This window comes from Crinia signifera, unplaced genomic scaffold (genome assembly GCF_055691185.1).
Source record: "Crinia signifera unplaced genomic scaffold, ASM5569118v1 HAP2_SCAFFOLD_249, whole genome shotgun sequence".
NCBI lineage: Eukaryota > Metazoa > Chordata > Amphibia > Anura > Myobatrachidae > Crinia > Crinia signifera.
This window is the reverse complement of record NW_028142142.1, coordinates 125,287-148,271: the sequence shown is the minus strand read 5'-3', so window position 1 is coordinate 148,271 and position 22,985 is coordinate 125,287. Positions and strand designations below refer to the sequence as shown.

Genomic DNA, 22,985 nt, shown 5'->3' with positions numbered 1-22,985 from the left:
AGAGGTGAGTCAACTCATTGGATCAGGTGTTCCCGTCGGAAGACGCAGGAGCCAGATCAGGAAAGGTAAATTGACCAATTGGATCAGGTGTACCCGTCGGAAGACGCAGGAGCCAGATCAGGAGAGGTAAATTGACCAATTGGATCAGGTGTACCCGTCGGAAGACGCAGGAGCCAGATCAGGAAAGGTAAATTGACCAATTGGATCAGGTGTACCCGTCGGAAGACGCAGGAGCCAGATCAGGAAAGGTAAATTGACCAATTGGATCAGGTGTACCCGTCGGAAGACGCAGGAGCCAGATCAGGAGAGGTAAATCGACTTATTGGATCAGGTGTACCCGTCAGAAGACGCAGGAGCCAGATCAGGAGAGGTAAGTCAACTCATTGGATCAGGTGTTCCCGTCGGAAGACGCAGGAGCCGGATCAGCAGAGGTAAGTTGACATATTGGATCAGGTGTACCCGTCGGAAGATGCAGGAGCCGGATCAGAAGATGGAGGAGATGGTCGGGAAGAAGAGGAGAAGGAAGGAGACCTCAAGAAGGCCTGAAAAGGAAGCACCTGAGGAGGAACCCAGCGGCAAGATACAGAAGACAGACCAGAACACAGAGGAGATGGCCGGAAAGAAGAAGTGCAGGAAGGAGACATCAAGAAAGCCTGAAAAGGAAGCACCTGAGGAGTCCAGCAGCAAGATGCAGGAGAAAGACCAGAAGACAGTGAACAACACTTCATCAAGAAAATCCAGAGAGGAGGAATCGCTGGAAGAAAGAAAGAGAGCGGCAAGCGAGGCTAAAGACCCGGATGAAGATGAGCCAAGACCAGGTAAGCGGAAATGTAGTTGGATGTCCTTGCACTGTAGTTCATTTTCACACTGGCAAAGTTGAATATTGTTTATATAAAAAAAAATATAAATAATGTTTTATATGTAATTTATATTCACTTCATTGGTTACTACAGTTATTCAGATAAAGACAGTCTAAAAAAAAATGGATTAGTAAAACTACTGTAATATTTATGGAGAAAGGTGCACAACTACAAAGGTGCTGTAACCTACAGTATAGCTCAGTTTGGTGACAGGCATATGCCGGCATTCGCAGTGTCATTTACACAATGAAAACACAGTATGAATGTTCTTCTACCTTTACCTAGCCTAATCCTAACATTACTATTATTATTACTTTATTAACCCCACACCCAAACATCAGGGGGTTTACAGAATAGCTCTAGGTTTACTGGCACTAAAGGTGGTAATACCCAGGATGGCAGTGCCTGCATTTATACGTGACAGCCCAACCCCCCTGGGGAAGACAGCCATGGTGATAACTGAAGAATGTAGGGCTGGTGTCACCCGGTGTAATGACTCATGGGGGGAAATTTACTAAGATGTGTATGCTACTTCACATGTGATGTTGCTATAGGCAACCAATCAGAATCTACTTCTTCTTTATTTAGCATCCTCTAAAAGACATGATCTGATTGGTTGCACATCACATGTGAAGTAGAATACACATCTTAGTAAACCCCCCCCCCCTCCCCCCATGGTGTCATGGCGGTTTTTTCCCTTCATTTAATTATGGACTTGGTACAATATTAGATATTTAATCTAAAGTAATGTATGTTAACATGAATTTCACATATAGGAATACAGATGCAAACCCTTTCAGGCTGTTTATAGGACAACAAAACGCATAATATCCCGTGTCAAACTTGGACATGAAGGGCCCATCAGGCGAATGTAATGGTTGGCATCTATTGTAGCTTAATGCCATTACAAATGTACTACAGGCGATGTGATTAGTGCCAGAACGGTATGGCCAGTAACTACAGGATTAGCTCAGAGGAATTGGCTTGGTCACTAGAACCCCAGGCAATCCTTTTGATCACTAGCAATAATTTACCGGCTTAAATTTGCATGAGAATGCATCACTAACAGTTCCTTACAACACATAAATGAACATGCTCCATTCCTACAATATCAAATAGGCACTATTCAGTTACGCAACTAAATTATTAAACTCAAAAGTGATCAAGGTGCAGGGCAATACTGTGTCTGAAGTCTGAGGGCACATAGAAAACATTGGTGGTAGGTGTAGAAGGACAGAAAGCCTACACAAGCAGAGGGAAGGGCTAAGGCACTGCTGTTAACAAGGGAAGGGCAGAGAGCCTGGATCAGACAGAGCCCGAGAGTCCAAACCACACAGGGATAGAGCAGAGAGACTGAACCAGACAGGGGAAGGGCAGAGAGGCCGGACCAGACAGGGGAAGGGCAGAGAGGCCGGACCAGACGGGAAGGGCAGAGAGGCCAGACCAGACAGGGGAAGGGTAGAGAGGCCGGACCAGACATACGCATGTGCAGGTCTGCCTGGGGAGCTGGGCACAACAGCTCTCCTTATCGGCTGGGGGGGGATTAATACATTTGCCCATAATGGTGCCCGCTTCTCCACGCTATGCAGAAGAAGCGAGACCCATTATTTAAAAAATGTTATGGCCTCCATCATACATCTGCCCCACTGTGTACATTAAAAGTGTAGTTAGGAGCTTGAGGTCACTGTACAATGATGTCTGGCATTTCCGATTAGCTATAAGTATATTCAGCTTTGTAAAACCCTACAGTGTGTTTTATGTTGTGGTCCCAGTATTCCCACTTCAGTTATCATCATATTGCTGTGTCTTTAGCTGTTAAACAATAAATTCATAATGTCTCTTACTTTGCTCCACAAGGACCAAGCAGCGTCTCACCACCAGACAAGGAGGAACCTCTCTTCATGGACAGGTACAAGATCAGCCGTGAGTTAGGAGAGGGCGGCTATGGAGTGGTCCTGCTGGCGCGTGAGATCTCCACCAAGACGGATGTCGCCATAAAGGTCGTGAACAACGAGGGACTGTCAGAGAGAGAAAAAGAGAAGACAAGGATTGAGACCAGGGCCCTACAATCAACATCTGGGAGCCCCTTCTTAGTACATGGCCTCCTGACCTTCCAGACCGAGAACATCTTGGCATTCGTCATGGACTACGCCAACGGAGGAGACTTATTCGACCTGCTGCAATCAAGAGGGCGTCTTGAGTCTACAGCTGCAACGTAAGATCTATGCATAATCTGGTGTATAACTGTGTGATTGTGTGCAAGACAAAATCCTATAGGAGCTTACAGTCTAGGAAATGAGCAAACACACATACTTACATTCACTGTACAATATATGTTATTCCTTGTTGGACTCCTATCACTTTGGGGTATAGGTATGAAGCAGTGATAAGGAAGTGAGCCAGAAGAGAAGTGGCCCATGGCAACCAATCAGCACTGAAGTAAAGGTGCGTACACACGGTAAGATATAGTGCACAATCTAGCTAGCTAGTTGTGAATAGCATGCTAGATATTACACTATATCTTCCCGTGTGTACAGGGCCGGCGCTACACACTCAGCAGCTCCTGCAAAGCAGGTAGGCGCCATGCTGAAAAGGCGCTGTCTCCCTTCCTGCTCTGCTAAAGCTGCCTCAGCCCTCACTGTCACTGCCTCCTGCACGCCGCCCGCAGTGCCTGTCTGACAGTGGGCGGCAGTATGGAGAGGCTGAGCAGCTCCCTGCACCGCGCACACACTGTCCTCCTCCTGTGACCTGCCCCCTCTTCCTCACAGACACTTGCGCTGAAGCATGTAGCGCTGTCTGTGAATGCCTGGATGACATGTCATGTCTGGATCCGCCCCCTACCCATTGCTCGATGAGCCTGTCAGCTGTCAATCAAATGACAAACAAGCAGCAGCTTGTTGCAATGGCAATGTGAAAGGGCGCAAAATGTATGGTTTGCAGGAGGGCGCCGGACACCCTAGCACCGGCCCTGCGTGTGTACGCACTATCTGACGTACGATGCACGCTCCCACCGGTCGTCTGGCAGGGAGCTGCTCGGGTGAACATGCAACTCAATTCTGGCTAGAAAGCATAAGATGTATAGTGTAGTATAGCTGTGACGTCATATCGTATGTGATATCTTATGCACACTGTACGTTATTATAAGCACAAATCTTATGCTTCTGACCACTGGGACTTTCCTGGGAAATAGTATACAATATCATACGGAACATAAATCGTACCGTGTGTACGCACCTTAACGCCTGTAATTTGCATAGTATGAAATTATACAGAGTAGCTGATTGGTTGCCATAGACCAATTTTCCTCTGGCTCGTTGCTCCTCCCTTATCACTGCTCATACAACTACCCCTTTGCCTTTTCCTACTATGACTTTATCCTACCTGTATTTTCTTTTGCCGTTTCTATAGCTCTTAAGGTGGCCATGCGCTTCTTCTTGCAGCAGAGTATGGCCATCCAGTCCCTTCGGCCGGAACCTTCCCAGGGGGTAGGATCGCATGTGATGTATCGCATACGATCCTTTGCCATGTGATGTATCACATGCGACCCCGCTCCCCGCAGTGGGTCCGAGGTGGAGGTCGGACATGCAGCAGGTACGACCTTTGATCTGATGCACAGTGGACCGCGTATCGGATCAGATGTCAAACACACCCGATTTGGCCACTTTTACACAATTTCTCAGCCCGATCCGTCAGAATCAGGTGAAAAGTAGCCAAATTCGGACTAGTGTATGGGCACCTTTACACTATTCCCCATCCTACACTGTATCTCTCTATCCTGCCCATACACTACGGCTGATTTGGGATGTTACAATATTGATACATTTCTTCTTTAACAGAGTCTTCGCTGCCGAGATCGTGTCCGGTCTCCAGCACTTCCACAGGATGGGCTTCATCCATCGGTAACTAACTTTCTTTCCTTGTTTAAATAAACATAAAATACAAGGGCTGCATTAGTACTTGTTCTTATTGTGGGAAATAAATCATAGTAGTTACACCCTTATAAACATAACATTACTCTGCGATGCATTCAGTGCTAATATGTGTACTGAGAAATAAGAGGTATGTTAATATATTTTACTGCCTGCACAGAAGACCCATGTGCAGAAGAACTGGCACTGATGCCATAATATTTGCTATATTCTGCACAGACACAAACTCCATATTTCTGGGGAAGACATATGGCGTTCCAGTCATCCATGCTCGGTGAGCATAAGGAGCAGCCTGGTGCCTCCTCAGCTTTAGGACCTTGTTCATAGCACACACTGCACCCTGGTCTGGCCATGTGGAACAGGCATTTATCAATTAGGAGATGCACTTTTCTACATTTCCAGATGTATCCTCATATAGCCAGCCTCAATCCGCCATGCTGAGTAAGTGCCAGTGAGACCCCAGGTCCCGTGCAACTCTGCCAGCATCCAGCATCTGCCAGCAAATGCCTCTTAGTCACAACATAACACAACTAAGATGCGCCAGGAGACTTTGCCCTAATATGTGTCTGAGGACATATCTGCAGCCTTAGTCACTTACTGTATTATGTATTTCATATACTGTCCATGCAAACAAGTACTTAATGAAGAAATTGTTCCTATTACAGAGACATCAAACCAGAGAACATCCTGCTTCATGACGGCCATATTAAAATCGCCGACTTCGGGCTGGCGTTGGAGAACACACCCAAAACCTCTGGCTACGCTGGAACACGTGGCTACATTGCCCCAGAGGTGAGGCTATAATAAATTAGAGGTCGGCTGTACAGTATAAAGGTGCATGCTACAAACAGTAGCGGCTTTATGTTCTAAATGGCATCTAATCATGATCTGCCTTCACTGACAGCCAATCACAGGTGTTTTCCTACACTGGTGGTTTAGGAGTGGCTGGCTGGGTAATGCAGAGCCAGGGAAATCCCTTTTATCATTTTGCAGAGGTTGTTCATAGTGAACTTTTGTATCTATGGGGATTTTCCAGGTTTGGTTTATACCTTTGACTCCTTTATTGGCACTCCCGAGAATTTTACGGGTTATGCTCCAGTTCACGCTGAGATCAGTGCTGCGCTCGGCTTCAGCAGCTGCCCAACCTTGCCTCCTTCCCCCGGCTGTGTGCGGTGTGACCTTGTAATGTCATCTCACACACAGCCAGGTTCAGGGCCGGGCAGCGGCTGATGGAATGCCCAGCGGCACTGCTCGGCTTTGGGTAATGCAGTGGGGGGGGGGGGTGTTGGGAAGCGCTCCCCAAAAAAACTACTACTGAAGGGGTTAACTTACACTACGATGAATAAAAGTGGAATATTTTGTATTGAGTAAATAATAACTGGGTCTCATAGTATTATTGTAATAAACCAATTATCTTGTGATGTAAGTAAGGCTAATGGAACACACTGCATAAAAGAAAAATATAAATCATTGCCTCTGCCTGTATGTATGAAATATATCATGTGTCCCAACCAGGGTGCCAGATGTGTCTTTGTCAGTGTAACATCTGATGGCAGGCGTATTGTGCCCAGATCTGCTCTCCTGTTTATAAAGTGTTATTGAGTGAACTTCTTACCTTTTATTGACAGATCATCAAGCGAGAGCCGTATGATGCGGGAGTGGATTGGTACTCCTTCGGTGTGGTGCTATTCGAGATGACAACAGGAAAATCCCCCGAGGAGTGCCACATCTCGGCTTTGGCGGGCTGTCATCTGTGCCCGAATACAAGAAACATCATTGAAGAGGTGAGTGTCAGACCCACCTTAGCATTCAGCACTAGGTAACAAAGAGGCCATGAACAATGTGTCAGCGTCTGTTATTTATACAGAACCCCCATTCTCTAGTATCAGCCATGTAGTTGTTCTACGAGCGGTCATGTAGCTGTACATGGGGAAGCTATACGTAGTTACATAAGTCAGATTACATTACTGGCTCCACCTCCCTGACACACACAAATAAGTGAAGGAAACTCCAAGCCAGAGCAATGCCTGCTGCAGGAGTCACTGTACCACTGACATACACTACTGGTCACGTTATACAGCACCGGCATTTTCCCTGTTTCTATTCAAATGTAAGCAAATCAAGTCCAGTGAATGACCCCCAATGGTACCATGATAAGCAGTAACCTGCTAGAGGTTGGGGGGAAGAATACTAAACTACATAGACACACATCCTCTGATTAGGGGAAAATAATGATTATTTTCTTTGAGGCTAAAAATCATTTGAGAAATATGTCTCCCAAATATGTGCTGTAAGGAATCAGACTGCAGCTGAACAGAAACTTAGTTGCCCTCACGTTACTCTTTCCAGCTCCTGTGTGGTGACCCTGAGATGCGTCTGGGTGAGAACGGCAACATCAGAGAACATCCATTCTTCACGGGAATCGATTGGGAGAAGTTAGAACATCTGCAGGACCCATTCACTCCCAGCTTCTCCCTGCAGCCACCACAGTGAAGGTAACATCACTTCCCCAGGTGCAGGAGGTATAACATCATCTCACACAGGAGCAGCCGATACCTCCATCAGTAGCCACAGAACAACTTCCAGCTTCCAGAAGAACACCTGGCTTCTCCGTCAGCCCGAATTACACAAGGTGGCAGAACATCGCCCCTCAACTAACAACTACGGTATGTTCTCCAACGCCCATCAAGTACTGGAGACAGAGACCGGAACATCAAATCTCTTCCTGATTGGGTAAGTACGATCCAACCCATATTATGCGCAATGTTTGGTTTCTGCACATGTGATCACATCGCAGAACAACGAACCCCTCTGCTGATTGCAGAGGTGCTTGCGGTGTAGAGCAGCCAGCGATCACAAATGGAGGCAGGGGGTGGAATGCACCTCCTCCTGCATTTGCATTGCTTGAGGATCCCACATGATAAGCTGCTGTGAGCAGCTTATCATGTGCAATCCAAACTGAATCAGGCATCTTCGAAAAATGTATATAAAATATAACATCAATGGCGAGGGTTTGGCTGGATTATTTAGGGAGGACGGAGGCCAGAACTGATGTTATATCTTATATACATTTAAGCTGCAACGCAAAGTTTCCTTTGTCTTGCAAGCCGACCTACAACTGCAAGCCTGAGAGAGATGAGACTTACTCAGGCTGCAGTCGCAGCGTCACAGCCACCGATGGTCCTGATGTTTTTCTAAACTGCAATCGCAGTTTGTTATGATCACAAATGGAGGCCGGGGGTGGAATGCACCTCCTCCTGCGTTTGCACTGCTTAAGGATTGAGGATTAAGCATTATACACATACCACCCCAGGGCCAATAGCCTAACAGCGCACCCCTACTCTCTACTGCCTTACCATCGCTCGCACCACCCCCCATCATCCATGCCCACACTGCTGCTCTCTCTAACTCCCCCCTCAGCTTCTCTGTCCTCACCCTCTCTGCCCTCGCCCACTCTCTAACTCCCCCCTCAGCGTCTCTGCCCCCACCCTCTCTCTAACTCCCCCCTCAGCGTCTCTGCCCTCACCCTCTCTCTCTAACTCCCCCCTCAGCGTCTCTGCCCTCACCCTCTCTCTCTAACTCCCCCCTCAGCCTCTCTGCCCTCACCCACTCTCTAACTCCCCCCTCTCTCTAACTCCCCCCTCAGTGTCTCTGCCCTCACCCTATCTCTCTAACTCCCCCCTCAGCCTCTCTGCCCTCACTAACTTTCTAACTCCCCCCTCAGCGTCTCTGCCCTTACCCTCTCTCTAACTCCCCCCTCAGCGTCTCTGCCCTCACCCTCTCTCTAACTCCCCCCTCAGCCTCTCTGCCCTCACTAACTCTCTAACTCCCCCCCTCAGTGTCTCTGCCCTCACCCACTCTCTAACTAACCCCTCAGCATCTCTGCCCTCACCCTCTCTCTAACTCCCCCCCTCAGTGTCTCTGCCATCACCCTCTCTATAACTCCCCCCTCAGAGTCTCTGCCCTCACCCTCTATCTCCCCCCTCAGCGTTAATGCCCTCACCCTCTCTCTAACTCCCCCCTCAGCGTCTCTGCGCTCACCTTCACTCTAACTCCCCCTCAGCCTCTCTGCCCATACCCACTCTCTAACTCCCCCTTCAGCGTCTCTGCCCTCACCCTCTCGCTAACTCCCAAATCAGAGTCTCTGCCCTCTCCCTCTCTCTAACTCCACCCTCAGCGTCTCTGCCCTCATATATCTAACTCCCCCCTCAGCGGCTCTGCCCTCACCCTCTCTCTAACTCCCCCCTCAGCGTCTCTGCCCTCACCCTCTCTCTAACTCCACCCTCAGCGTCTCTGCCCTCTCCCTCTCTCTAACTCCCCCCTCAGCATCTCTGCCCTCACCCACTCTCTAACTCTCCCCCTCTATCTAACTCCCCCCTCAGCGTCTCTGCCCTCACACTCCAACTCCAGTCCAACCCATATTATGCACAATGTTTGGTTTCTGCACATGTGATCACATCGCAGAACAACAAACACCTCTGCTGATTGCAGAGGTGCTTGCGGTGAAGAGCAGCCAGCGATCGCAAATGGAGGCAGGGGGTGGAATGCACTTCCTCCTGCATTTGCATTGCTTGAGGATCCCACATGATAAGCTGCTGTGAGCAGCTTATCATGTGCAATCCAAACTGAATCAGGCATCTTCTAAAAATGTATATTAAATATAACATCAATGGCGAGGGTTTGGCTGACTTATCTGGGGAGGACGGAGGCCAGAACTACACCTGCAAACCTGAGAGATATGAGACTTACTCAGGCTGCAGTCGCAGCGTCACAGCCACCGATGGTCGTGATGTTTTTCTAAACTGCAATCGCAGTTTGTTATGATCACAAATGGAGGCAGGGGGTGGAATGCACCTCCTCCTGTGTTTGCACTGCTTAAGGATTGAGGATTAAGCGTTATACACATACCACCCCCGGGTCAATAGCCTAACAGCGCACCCCCACTCTCTCCTGCCTTACCATCACTCGCACCACCCCCCATCGTCCATGCCCACACTGCTGTTCTCTCTAAGGGCTGTTTCACACAGTACGGTTCCTGCCGCACGGTGAAATCCCGTACGGTCAGGGAGCCGCGCCGCACTCAGAATTTTATAATGGCAGGGATGGCCACAGCCCGGCAGCCGTCCCTTCCAGTGGGGGGATCCGGCTGCAGCCGTGCGGCCGGGCCGTGGCCGTCCCGTGTGAATGGACACAATAGTGTCCATTCACAACTGCTGAGTGCGGCACGGCTCCCTGGCCGTACGGGATTTCACCGTGCGGCAGGAACCGTACTGTGTGAAACAGCCCTTACTCCCACCTCAACATCTCTGTCCTCACCCTCTCTGCCCTCGCCCACTCTCTAACTCCCCCCTCAGCGTCTCTGCCCTCACCCTCTCTGCCCTTGCCCACTCTCTAACACCCCCCACAGCGTCTCTGCCCTCACCCTCTCTCTAACTCCCCCCTCAGCGTCTCTGCCCTCACCCTCTCTCTAACTCCCCCCCTCAGCCCTCACTAACTCTCTAACTCCCCCCTCAGCGTCTCTGCCCTCACCCTCTCTCTAACTCCCCCCTCAGCCTCTCTGCCCTCACTAACTCTCTAACTCCCCCCTCAGCTTCTCTGCCCTCACCCTCTCTCTCTAACTCCCCCCTCACCCTCTCTCTAACTCCCCCCTCAGCGTCTCTGCCCTCACCCTCTCTCTCTAACTCCCCCCTCAGCCTCTCTGCCCTCACCCTCTCTCTAACTCCCCCCTTAGCCTCTCTGCCCTCACTAACTCTCTAACTCCCCCCTCAGCTTCTCTGCCCTCACCCTCTCTCTCTAACTCCCCCCACACCCTCTCTCTAACTCCCCCCTCAGCGTCTCTGCCCTCACCCTCTCTCTCTAACTCCCCTCTCAGCCTCTCTGCCCTCACCCACTCTCTAACTCCCCCCTCTCTCTAACTCCCCCCTCATTGTCTCTGCCCTCACCCTCTCTCTAACTCCCCCCTCAGCCTCTCTGCCCTCACTAACTCTCTAACTCCCCCCTCAGCGTCTCTGCCCTCACCGTCTCTCTAACTCCCCCCTCAGCGTCTCTGCCCTCACCCTCTCTCTAACTCCCCCCTCAGCCTCTCTGCCCTCACTAACTCTCTAACTCCCCCCTCAGCGTCTCTGCCCTCACCCTCTCTCTAACTCCCCCCTCAGCCTCTCTGCCCTCACTAACTCTCTAACTCCCCCCTCAGCGTCTCTGCCCTCACCCTCTCTCTAATCCCCCCCTCAGCCTCTCTGCCATCACCCACTCTCTAACTCCCCCCTCAGTGTCTCTGCCCTCACCCACTCTCTAACTCCCCCCTCAGCGTCTCTGCCCTCACCCTCTCTCTAACTCCCCCCCCCTCAGTGTCTCTGCCCTCACCCTCTCTATAACTCCCCCCCTCAGAGTCTCTGCCCTCACCCTCTATCTCCCCCCTCAGCGTTAATGCCCTCACCCTCTCTCTAACTCCCCCCTCAGCTCTAACTCTCTAACTCCCCCCTCAGCATCTCTGCCCTCAACCTCTCTATCTAACTCCCCCCTCACCCTCTCTCTAACTCCCCCCTCAACGTCTCTGCCCTCACCCTCTCTCTCTAACTCCACCCTCAGCCTCTCTGCCCTCACCCACTCTCTAACTCCCCCCTCTCTCTAACTCCGCCCTCAGTGTCTCTGCCCTCACCCTCTCTCTCTAACTCCCCCCTCAGCCTCTCTGCCCTCACTAACTCTCTAACTCCCCCCTCAGCGTCTCTGCCCTCACCCTCTCTCTAACTCCCCCCTCAGCGTCTCTGCCCTCACCCTCTCTCTAAACCCCCCCCCTCAGCCTCTCTGCCATCACCCAATCTTTAACTCCCCCTTCAGTGTCTCTGCCCTCACCCACTCTCTAACTCCCCCCCCTCAGCGTCTCTGCCCTCACCCTCTCTCTAACTCCCCCCTCAGCGTCTCTGCCCTCACCCTCTCTGCCCTTGCCCACTCTCTAACTCCCCCCACAACGTCTCTGCCCTCACCCTCTCTCTAACTCCCCCCTCAGCGTCTCTGCCCTCACCCTCTCTCTAACTCCCCCCCCTCAGCCCTCACTAACTCCCAAACTCCCCCCTCAGCGTCTCTGCCCTCACCCTCTCTAACTCCCCCCTCAGCCTCTCTGCCCTCACTCTCTCTCTAACTCCCCCCTCAGCCTCTCTGCCCTCACTAGCTCTCTAACTCCCCCCTCAGCATCTCTGCCCTCACCCTCTCTGCCCTTGCCCACTCTCTAACTCCCCCCACAGCGTCTCTGCCCTCACCCTCTCTCTAACTCCCCCCTCAGCGTCTCTGCCCTCACCCTCTCTCTAACTCCCCCCCTCAGCCCTCACTAACTCTCTAACTCCCCCCTCAGCGTCTCTGCCCTCACCCTTTCTCTAACTCCCCCCTCAGCCTCTCTGTCCTCACCCTCTCTCTAACTCCCCCCTCAGCCTCTCTGCCCTCACTAACTCTCTAACTCCCCCCTCAGCTTCTCTGCCCTCACCCTCTCTCTCTAACTCCCCCCTCACCCTCTCTCTAACTCCCCCCTCAGCATCTCTGCCCTCACCCTCTCTCTCTAACTCCCCCCTCAGCCTCTCTGCCCTCACTAACTCTCTAACTCCCCCCTCAGCATCTCTGCCCTCACCCTCTCTCTAACTCCCCCCTCAGCGTCTCTGCCCTCACCCTCTCTCTAAACCCCCACCCCCCTCAGCCTCTCTGCCATCACCCACTCTTTAACTCCCCCCTCAGTGTCTCTGCCCTCACCCACTCTCTAACTCCCCCCCTCAGCGTCTCTGCCCTCACCCTCTCTCTAACTCCCCCCTCAGCGTCTCTGCCCTCACCCTCTCTGCCCTTGCCCACTCTCTAACTCCCCCCACAACGTCTCTGCCCTCACCCTCTCTCTAACTCCCCCCTCAGTGTCTCTGCCCTCACCCTCTCTCAAACTCCCCCCCCTCAGCCCTCACTAACTCTCTAACTCCCCCCTCAGCGTCTCTGCCCTTACCCTCTCTCTAACTCCCCCCTCAGCGTCTCTGCCCTCACCCTCTCTCTAACTCCCCCCTCAGCCTCTCTGCCCTCACTAACTCTCTAACTCCCCCCCTCAGTGTCTCTGCCCTCACCCACTCTCTAACTAACCCCTCAGCGTCTCTGCCCTCACCCTCTCTCTAACTCCCCCCCTCAGTGTCTCTGCCATCACCCTCTCTATAACTCCCCCCTCAGAGTCTCTGCCCTCACCCTCTATCTCCCCCCTCAGCGTTAATGCCCTCACCCTCTCTCTAACTCCCCCCTCAGCGTCTCTGCGCTCACCTTCACTCTAACTCCCCCTCAGCCTCTCTGCCCATACCCACTCTCTAACTCCCCCTTCAGCGTCTCTGCCCTCACCCTCTCGCTAACTCCCAAATCAGAGTCTCTGCCCTCTCCCTCTCTCTAACTCCACCCTCAGCGTCTCTGCCCTCATATATCTAACTCCCACCTCAGCGGCTCTGCCCTCACCCTCTCTCTAACTCCCCCCTCAGCGTCTCTGCCCTCACCCTCTCTCTAACTCCACCCTCAGCGTCTCTGCCCTCTCCCTCTCTCTAACTCCCCCCTCAGCATCTCTGCCCTCACCCACTCTCTAACTCTCCCCCTCTATCTAACTCCCCCCTCAGCGTCTCTGCCCTCACACTCCAACTCCAGTCCAACCCATATTATGCGCAATGTTTGGTTTCTGCACATGTGATCACATCGCAGAACAACAAACACCTCTGCTGATTGCAGAGGTGCTTGCGGTGTAGAGCAGCCAGCGATCGCAAATGGAGGCAGGGGGTGGAATGCACCTCCTCCTGCATTTGCATTGCTTGAGGATCCCACATGATAAGCTGCTGTGAGCAGCTTATCATGTGCAATCCAAACTGAATCAGGCATCTTCTAAAAATGTATATTAAATATAACATCAATGGCGAGGGTTTGGCTGACTTATCTGGGGAGGACGGAGGCCAGAACTACACCTGCAAACCTGAGAGAGATGAGACTTACTCAGGCTGCAGTCGCAGCGTCACAGCCACCGATGGTCATGATGTTTTTCTAAACTGCAATCGCAGTTTGTTATGATCACAAATGGAGGCAGGGGGTGGAATGCACCTCCTCCTGTGTTTGCACTGCTTAAGGATTGAGGATTAAGCGTTATACACATACCACCCCCGGGTCAATAGCCTAACAGCGCACCCCCACTCTCTCCTGCCTTACCATCACTCGCACCACCCCCCATCGTCCATGCCCACACTGCTGTTCTCTCTAACTCCCCCCTCTACATCTCTGTCCTCACCCTCTCTGCCCTCCCCCACTCTCTAACTCCCCCCTCAGCGTCTCTGCCCTCACCCTCTCTCTAACTCCCCCCTCAGCGTCTCTGCCCTCACCCTCTCTCTAACTCCCCCCCTCAGCCCTCACTAACTCTCTAACTCCCCCCTCAGCGTCTCTGCCCTCACCCTCTCTCTAACTCCCCCCTCAGCCTCTCTGCCCTCACTAACTCTCTAACTCCCCCCTCAGCTTCTCTGCCCTCACCCTCTCTCTCTAACTCCCCCCTCACCCTCTCTCTAACTCCCCCCTCAGCGTCTCTGCCCTCACCCTCTCTCTCTAACTCCCCCCTCAGCCTCTCTGCCCTCACCCTCTCTCTAACTCCCCCCTTAGCCTCTCCGCCCTCACTAACTCTCTAACTCCCCCCTCAGCTTCTCTGCCCTCACCCTCTCTCTCTAACTCCCCCCACACCCTCTCTCTAACTCCCCCCTCAGCGTCTCTGCCCTCACCCTCTCTCTCTAATTCCCCCCTCAGCCTCTCTGCCCTCACCCACTCTCTAACTCCCCCCTCTCTCTAACTCCCCCCTCATTGTCTCTGCCCTCACCCTCTCTCTAACTCCCCCCTCAGCCTCTCTGCCCTCACTAACTCTCTAACTCCCCCCTCAGCGTCTCTGCCCTCACCGTCTCTCTAACTCCCCCCTCAGCGTCTCTGCCCTCACCCTCTCTCTAACTCCCCCCTCAGCCTCTCTGCCCTCACTAACTCCCCCCTCAGCGTCTCTGCCCTCACCCTCTCTCTAATCCCCCCCTCAGCCTCTCTGTCATCACCCACTCTCTAACTCCCCCCTCAGTGTCTCTGCCCTCACCCACTCTCTAACTCCCCCCTCAGCGTCTCTGCCCTCACCCTCTCTCTAACTCCCCCCCCCTCAGCGTCTCTGCCCTCACCCTCTCTATAACTCCCCCCCTCAGAGTCTCTGCCCTCACCCTCTATCTCCCCCCTCAGCGTTAATGCCCTCACCCTCTCTCTAACTCCCCCCTCAGCTCTAACTCTCTAACTCCCCCCTCAGCATCTCTGCCCTCAACCTCTCTATCTAACTCCCCCCTCACCCTCTCTCTAACTCCCCCCTCAACGTCTCTGCCCTCACCCTCTCTCTCTAACTCCACCCTCAGCCTCTCTGCCCTCACCCACTCTCTAACTCCCCCCTCTCTCTAACTCCGCCCTCAGTGTCTCTGCCCTCACCCTCTCTCTCTAACTCCCCCCTCAGCCTCTCTGCCCTCACTAACTCTCTAACTCCCCCCTCAGCGTCTCTGCCCTCACCCTCTCTCTAACTCCCCCCTCAGCGTCTCTGCCCTCACCCTCTCTCTAAACCCCCCCCCCTCAGCCTCTCTGCCATCACCCACTCTTTAACTCCCCCTTCAGTGTCTCTGCCCTCACCCACTCTCTAACTCCCCCCCCTCAGCGTCTCTGCCCTCACCCTCTCTCTAACTCCCCCCTCAGCGTCTCTGCCCTCACCCTCTCTGCCCTTGCCCACTCTCTAACTCCCCCCACAACGTCTCTGCCCTCACCCTCTCTCTAACTCCCCCCTCAGCGTCTCTGCCCTCACCCTCTCTCTAACTCCCCCCCCCTCAGCCCTCACTAACTCTCTAACTCCCCCCTCAGCGTCTCTGCCCTCACCCTCTCTAACTCCCCCCTCAGCCTCTCTGCCCTCACTCTCTCTCTAACTCCCCCCTCAGCCTCTCTGCCCTCACTAGCTCTCTAACTCTCCCCTCAGCATCTCTGCCCTCACCCTCTCTGCCCTTGCCCACTCTCTAACTCCCCCCACAGCGTCTCTGCCCTCACCCTCTCTCTAACTCCCCCCTCAGCGTCTCTGCCCTCACCCTCTCTCTAACTCCCCCCCTCAGCCCTCACTAACTCTCTATCTCCCCCCTCAGCGTCTCTGCCCTCACCCTTTCTCTAACTCCCCCCTCAGCCTCTCTGTCCTCACCCTCTCTCTAACTCCCCCCTCAGCCTCTCTGCCCTCACTAACTCTCTAACTCCCCCCTCAGCTTCTCTGCCCTCACCCTCTCTCTCTAACTCCCCCCTCACCCTCTCTCTAACTCCCCCCTCAGCATCTCTGCCCTCACCCTCTCTCTCTAACTCCCCCCTCAGCCTCTCTGCCCTCACTAACTCTCTAACTCCCCCCTCAGCGTCTCTGCCCTCACCCTCTCTCTAACTCCCCCCTCAGCGTCTCTGCCCTCACCCTCTCTCTAAACCCCCACCCCCCTCAGCCTCTCTGCCATCACCCACTCTTTAACTCCCCCCTCAGTGTCTCTGCCCTCACCCACTCTCTAACTCCCCCCCCTCAGCGTCTCTGCCCTCACCCTCTCTCTAACTCCCCCCTCAGCGTCTCTGCCCTCACCCTCTCTGCCCTTGCCCACTCTCTAACTCCCCCCACAACGTCTCTGCCCTCACCCTCTCTCTAACTCCCCCCTCAGCGTCTCTGCCCTCACCCTCTCTCTAACTCCCCCCCTCAGCCCTCACTAACTCTCTAACTTCCCCCTCAGCCTCTCTGTCCTCACCCTCTCTCTAACTCCCCCCTCAGCCTCTCTGCCCTCACTAACTCTCTAACTCCCCCCTCAGCTTCTCTGCCCTCACCCTCTCTCTCTAACTCCCCCCTCACCCTCTCTCTAACTCCCCCCTCAGCATCTCTGCCCTCACCCTCTCTCTAACTCCCCCCTCAGCCTCTCTGCCTTCACTAACTCTCAAACTCCCCCCTTAGCTTCTCTGCCCTCACCCTCTCTCTCTAACTCCCCCCTCACCCTCTCTCTAACTCCCCCCTCAGCGCCTCTGCCCTCACCCTCTCTCTCTAACTCCCCCCTCAGCCTCTCTGCCCTCACCCACTCTCGAACTCCCCCCTCTCTCTAACTCCCCCCTCATTGGGCGGTATTCAATGTGAATACCTGCGAGGTGCAGCGAATCCTTTTTAGGATTCGCTGCACATTCGCCACGTTCCGGAGCCAGCGGGCTCCGGTATTCAACGTGTCAGGGGCTCGCTGCCCCTGACAGGCGAATATGAGCTCCTGCGGCGATTGCCGCAGGGAGCCTCAGGACGGAGCCAGGCAGAGAGATGGTAGTCTCTCTGCCTAGCCCAGACCTTTGTGGGGGCTTAGGTGTGCTCCCCGGGTGCCAGGCAGCACAGGCTGCCCCCCCGGCGGTGCCAGCAGGCTCACGTATATTCACTACACACGATCAAAATGATCGTGCAGTGAATATATGAATATGTAATGAGCGGCTCCGCTCTGGCGCCACCTGCTGGATGCTGTGTAAAAAAAAAATAATAAAAAAAAATATTATTTTTAAAATTAAATATATATTCATGTGCTTACAGCACATGAATAAAAATAGCATGCCCCTCCTCAGAATAAAATTCCTGATTTTTTGACACCAAATGTAAAAAACAAAACACTTTATTTTAAAAGTTCACATTCCACTTCACCATAAAAAGATAGCGATTGCTACTCGGTGAATCATGGTGAAAAAAACCTAGAAATGTATTCGCCATGTGGTCATTGAATAGGGTGATTCACCGTTTTTGACAGAAATTCGCCAAACAGCACAAAATCGCCATAAAAACCTGGCGAATCAGGCTCATTGAATACCGCCCATTGTCTCTGCCCTCACCCTCTCTCTCTAACTCCCCCCTCAGCCTCTCTGCCCTCACTAAGGGGGAGATTCTCTAAGAATCTCCGCCCCCCTTCGCCGCGCATCGCATATTTAATTATCGCATATGCATACCCTCCAACATCTGAGGGGGAGAAATCGGTACACAATCACAAAGGGGGCGTGGTCGCTGGAAAAGGGGGCGTGGTCAAGCCCCCTTTCCTATACTTTAATGGTATGGAGGAGGGTATAAACCTGGCCGGGGCCGGGGAAGTACACATTATACACCTGTTGTATAGTTACTCGTTAATAATAACCATACCTGGTGCTTTATAATGGCTTCTACTCTCACGCCTGTCTGACAGCTGCACTGTTTGCATTGCTTAGTAACACAAGGCGCCATCATGCGGCGTGATGTCACCCTGAAGTGCTGTGAGCCAGGAGCAGCAGCGCACTCACATGGGTTTACTTAGAAATGTAAACAATAATTAGCAGCAGCACATGTCACATGTGCAAATTACCTTACCTGCCCTGCCCCACGTCCCCGCCCAGCGCCGTTCCTCTTCTGCTGCATTGTTTGTCCCTGCGCAGCGCACACTCCACACAGGCTGACATTGGTCCCGCTGCAGCCTATCCCTGAGCACCCTGAGCAGGGGGAGGCGGGCCAGCCGCGTTCCCCAGTGGGGCACCTCGGGATTTGCAGTCCTTTTTGGTGGCCTCAAGCTCCCGGCTGAACAGATGGTAGTATGTATTATACTACAATTCCCAGAATCCCCGCGGCTGAGAGAGAGTTGAAGGTGTCTGTCAAGCGCTGCACTTCAGTGCAGGTAAAAATCGGTACAATCGGTACAGATGGTTTTAGCCGGTACAGGCCGTTAAAAAACGGTACTGTACCGGCTAAAACGGTACAGTTGGAGGGTATGCATATGCTGTAACATATGCGATAATTAAGGCAAAGGACAGCTCTTGCGTTAAGAGCTGTCCTTTGCGGTGAGAGTCGCCGGGTCCCAGCAGGTCCCGGCGGCTCTCCCCTCCCTCCCACACCCGGCGCTGCTGCTGCTGCGCCGGGCTCTCCTCCTCCCTGCACCCGGAAGAGGATTAGTGCAGGGAGGAGGTCACAGGTCCGGGCAGCACTGCGCTGTGCTGCCCGGACACAGGTGAGGGGGCGATGCGGGGCGGCGGGGGGTCGGCGCGGGGCGGCGGAGAGTTGCGATAGAAGCCCATTGGCTTCTATGGGGCATCGCCAGATTTTTCTGGCGATGCCCCACGCCGCGATAACCCGGCGGGGGGATGCTTACAGCATCCCAAAATGCGGTAAAAACCCTGATAACAGGGTTTTTACCGCATTTTTAGCTTAGAGAATCCCGCCCTGACTCTCTAACTCCCCCCTCAGCATCTCTGCCCTCACCGTCTCTCTAACTCCCCCCTCAGCGTCTCTGCCCTCACCCTCTCTCTAACTCCCCCCTCAGCCTCTCTGCCCTCACTAACTCTCTAACTCCCCCCTCAGCGTCTCTGCCCTCACCCTCTCTCTAACCCCCCCCCTCAGCCTCTCTGCCATCACCCACTCTCTAACTCCCCCCTCAGTGTCTCTGCCCTCACCCACTCTCTAACTCCCCCCTCAGCGTCTCTGCCCTCACCCTCTCTCTAACTCCCCCCCCCCCAGTGTCTCTGCCCTCACCCTCTCTCTCTAACTCCCCCCCTCAGAGTCTCTGCCCTCACCCTCTATCTCCCCCCTCAGCGTTAATGCCCTCACCCTCTCTCTAACTCCCCCCTCAGCTCTAACTCTCTAACTCCCCCCTCAGCATCTCTGCCCTTACCCTCTCTCTCTAACTCCCCCCTCACCCTCTCTCTAACTCCCCCCTCAGCGTCTCTGCCCTCACCCTCTCTCTCTAACTCCACCCTCAGCCTCTCTGCCCTCACCCACTCTCTAACTCCCCCCTCTCTCTAACTCCCCCCTCAGTGTCTCTGCCCTCACCCTCTCTCTCTAACTCCCCCCTCAGCCTCTCTGCCCGCACTAACTCTCTAACTCCCCCCCTCAGCGTCTCTGCCCTCACCCTCTCTCTAACTCCCCCCCCCTCAGTGTCTCTGCCCTCACCCTCTCTATAACTCCCCCCCTCAGAGTCTCTGCCCTCACCCTCTATCTCCCCCCTCAGCGTTAATGCCCTCACCCTCTCTCTAACTCCCCCCTCAGCATCTCTGCCCTCACCTTCACTCTAACTCCCCCTCAGCCTCTCTGCCCATACCCACTCTCTAACTCCCCCTTCAGCGTCTCTGCCCTCACCCTCTCTCTAACTCCCAAATCAGCGTTTCTGACCTCTCCCTCTCTCTAACTCCACCCTCAGCGTCTCTGCCCTCACCCTCTCTCTAACTCCCCCCTCAGCCCTCACTAACTCCCCCCTCAGCGTCTCTGCCCTCACCCTCTCTCTAACTCCCCCCTCAGCCTCTCTGCCCTCACTAACTCTCTAACTCACCCCTCAGCGTCTCTGCCCTCACCCTCTCTCTAACTCCCCCCTCAGCGTCTCTGCCCTCACGCTCTCTCTAACCCCCCGTCAGCCTCTCTGCCATCACCCACTCTCTAACTCCCCCCTCAGTGTCTCTGCCCTCACCCAATCTCTAACTCCCCCCCTCAGCATCTCTGCCACCCTCTCTCTAACTCCCCCCCCTCAGTGTCTCTGCCCTCACCCTCTCTATAACTCCCCCCTCAGAGTCTCTGCCCTCACCCTCTATCTCCCCCCTCAAATGGTGTCTGCAGCGCTTAAGTGGGGAGGCGTCATGTAAAAAGCAACCCTAAATGAGGCGAAAACGCATCCCAAGGATTGGTCTGTCCATCAAGTACTGGAGACCGAGAGACCGGAACATCAACTCTCTAAAGCCTCTTAAAATCTGAGCACTTTAGCCAGGTTGACAAAGCCGGCCTGAGCGCTCGAAATGCGTTTCCAAAGGATTCCCGCCTCATCTGTGACACCAACCTGCTGCACATCTGTGATACCAACTTGCTGCATGTCTGCACTTTAAACGTACTGACAGCCTGCCTAAATCATCGCTCCCCAGCAATGGCTATGACTGCCAGCTGCATGCGGCTGTCACCACGTGAGAGTGTACAGGACACTGACCTATTAAGAACGGAGATCAGCTTGTGCGGACGGTACGGCCGTAGCAGTCCGGGACCATGGACCATCGGCTTCTCCACACAGTAAGGTACTCCTGGTACCTCAACACACAGGACACATGTCACATGCTCTAACTTTCTATCTATAACGTGCAATACATCGCGCGCATCAAGTGCAGTCCAAAAATTAAGCCGGCCTGCGACTGCAAGCCTGAGTAAGAGGAGACTTACTTAGGCTGTAGTCGTAGAGGGTGAACGTGACCGATGGTCGCAGTGTCCTTGTAAACTGCCATTGCATCGCAGTTTGATATGATCACAAATGCCGGCAGGGGGTGGTATGCACCTCCTCCTGCATTTGCATTGCTTGAGGATCCCACGTGATAAGCTGCTGTGAGCAGCTTATCATATGTGACCCAAGCTGAATTTATATAAAATATAAAATCAAAGGCGAGGAATTGGCTGGCAACTTGGGGCGGATGGAGGCCAGAACTGATTTTATATTTTATATAAATATACATTTACGCTGCAAGGTGAAGTTCCTTCGCCTTGCAAGCCAGCCTGCGACTGCAAGACTGAGTAAGGGGAGAATTACTTAAGCTGTAGCCATAGAGGGACACTGCAACCGATGGTCACAATGTCCCTCTAAACTGCCATTGCATCGCAGTTTGATTTGATCACAAATGCCGGCAAGGGGTGGTATGCACCTCCTCCTGCATTTGCATTGCTTGAGGATCCCACATGATAAGCTGCTTATCATTTGCGACCCAAGAATAGAATAGAATCAACTTTATTGGCCATGTGTGCTTGCGCACACTAGGAATTTTTGGGGGATTTACAGTGCAGCATAAATCATGGCTAATGGGGGGAGGCATTACATACATTACATTGAGACATTATATGCGGGGACCACATTTTTAAAGGGCAAAATTCGCCCTGCACCTCTAGCAGTGCCCCACTTAAACAGCCTCACGGGGAAGCCCAGCGCCGCCGCAGACGGCGATACCCGGCGCTTACCCGGCAGCGAAGCGACTTCGGAGGGGCCAGGCCCGCCCCTTTGATGACGGCGGCGGCTGGGCCCGCACCCTTTGATGACATTTTTTTTTTAATATTTATTTTTTAAACTGACACTTGCACGGATCTGAATGATCCATGTAGGCTTCTGCTGATACGAATTAGTATTTAATGGCTGATAAATACAAATTCGTATTGAAAAAATACTTATGCATTCGACATCAGTAAAATATGAGAAAAAAAAAAAGAAAACCTCCCCTCTGGTAATATCCACCCACTATTATTGCTTAGCACAAATCTCTGCGTGTATATGTGCTCCCCATGGGAGATCGACACCAGCAAAGTTGCTTAGCAAAATTGCTTAGAAAAATTGCTTAGCACAGATCTCTACGTGTGTATGCCCCTTTACTCAGGCTGCAGTCGCAAAGGGTCACAGCCACCGATGGTACCGATGTTCTTCTAAACTGCAATCACAGTTTGATACAATGGCAAATGGAGGCAGGGGGTGGAATGCACCTCCTCCTGCATTTGCATTGCTTAAGGATTGCACATGATAAACTATTGCAAGCAGCTTATCATATGCAATCCAAACTGAGAGCCTGATTCAGACCTGTTCTCTATGCTGGGAAAAAAATGGTGTCTGCAGTGCTTAAGTGGGGAGGCGTCCTGTAAAAAGCAACCCTGAGTGCGGCGAAACGCATCCCAAGGATTGGTCTGTCCATCAAGTACTGGAGACCGAGAGACCGGAACATCAACTCTCTAAAGCCTCTTAAAATCTGAGCACTTTAGCCAGGTTGACAAAGCCGGCCTGAGCGCTCGAAACGCGTTTCCAAAGGATTCCCGCCTCATCTGTGACACAAACCTGCTGCACATCTGTGATACCAACTTGCTGCATGTCTGCACTTTAAACGTACTGACAGCCTGCCTAAATCATCGCTCCCCAGCAATGGCTATGACTGCCAGCTGCATGCGGCTGTCACCACGTGAGAGTGTACAGGACACTGACCTAGGAAGAACGTAGATCAGCTTGTGCGAACGGTACGGCCGTAGCAGTCCGGGACCATGGACCATCGGCTTCTCCACACAGTAAGGTACTCCTGGTACCTCAACACACAGGACACATGTCACATGCTCTAACTTTCTATCTATAACGTGCAATACATCGTGCGCATCAAGTGCAGTCCAAAAATTAAGCCG

At 53.0% G+C, this 22,985-nt stretch overlaps 1 long non-coding RNA gene across 1 annotated transcript in view; it reads right to left on the bottom strand.

Moving 5' to 3' along the window:
* The window catches only part of LOC146054529 (uncharacterized), a 128,358-nt gene that overhangs the window by 5,577 nt on the left and 99,796 nt on the right, over window positions 1–22,985 (bottom strand). Inside the window, exons 3-4 of the long non-coding RNA XR_014468221.1 lie at window positions 6,405–6,540; window positions 2,705–4,776 (exon numbers count right to left, since the gene is read on the bottom strand). This is a non-coding gene — a long non-coding RNA (uncharacterized LOC146054529). The remainder of the gene's footprint in view (window positions 1–2,704; window positions 4,777–6,404; window positions 6,541–22,985) is intronic.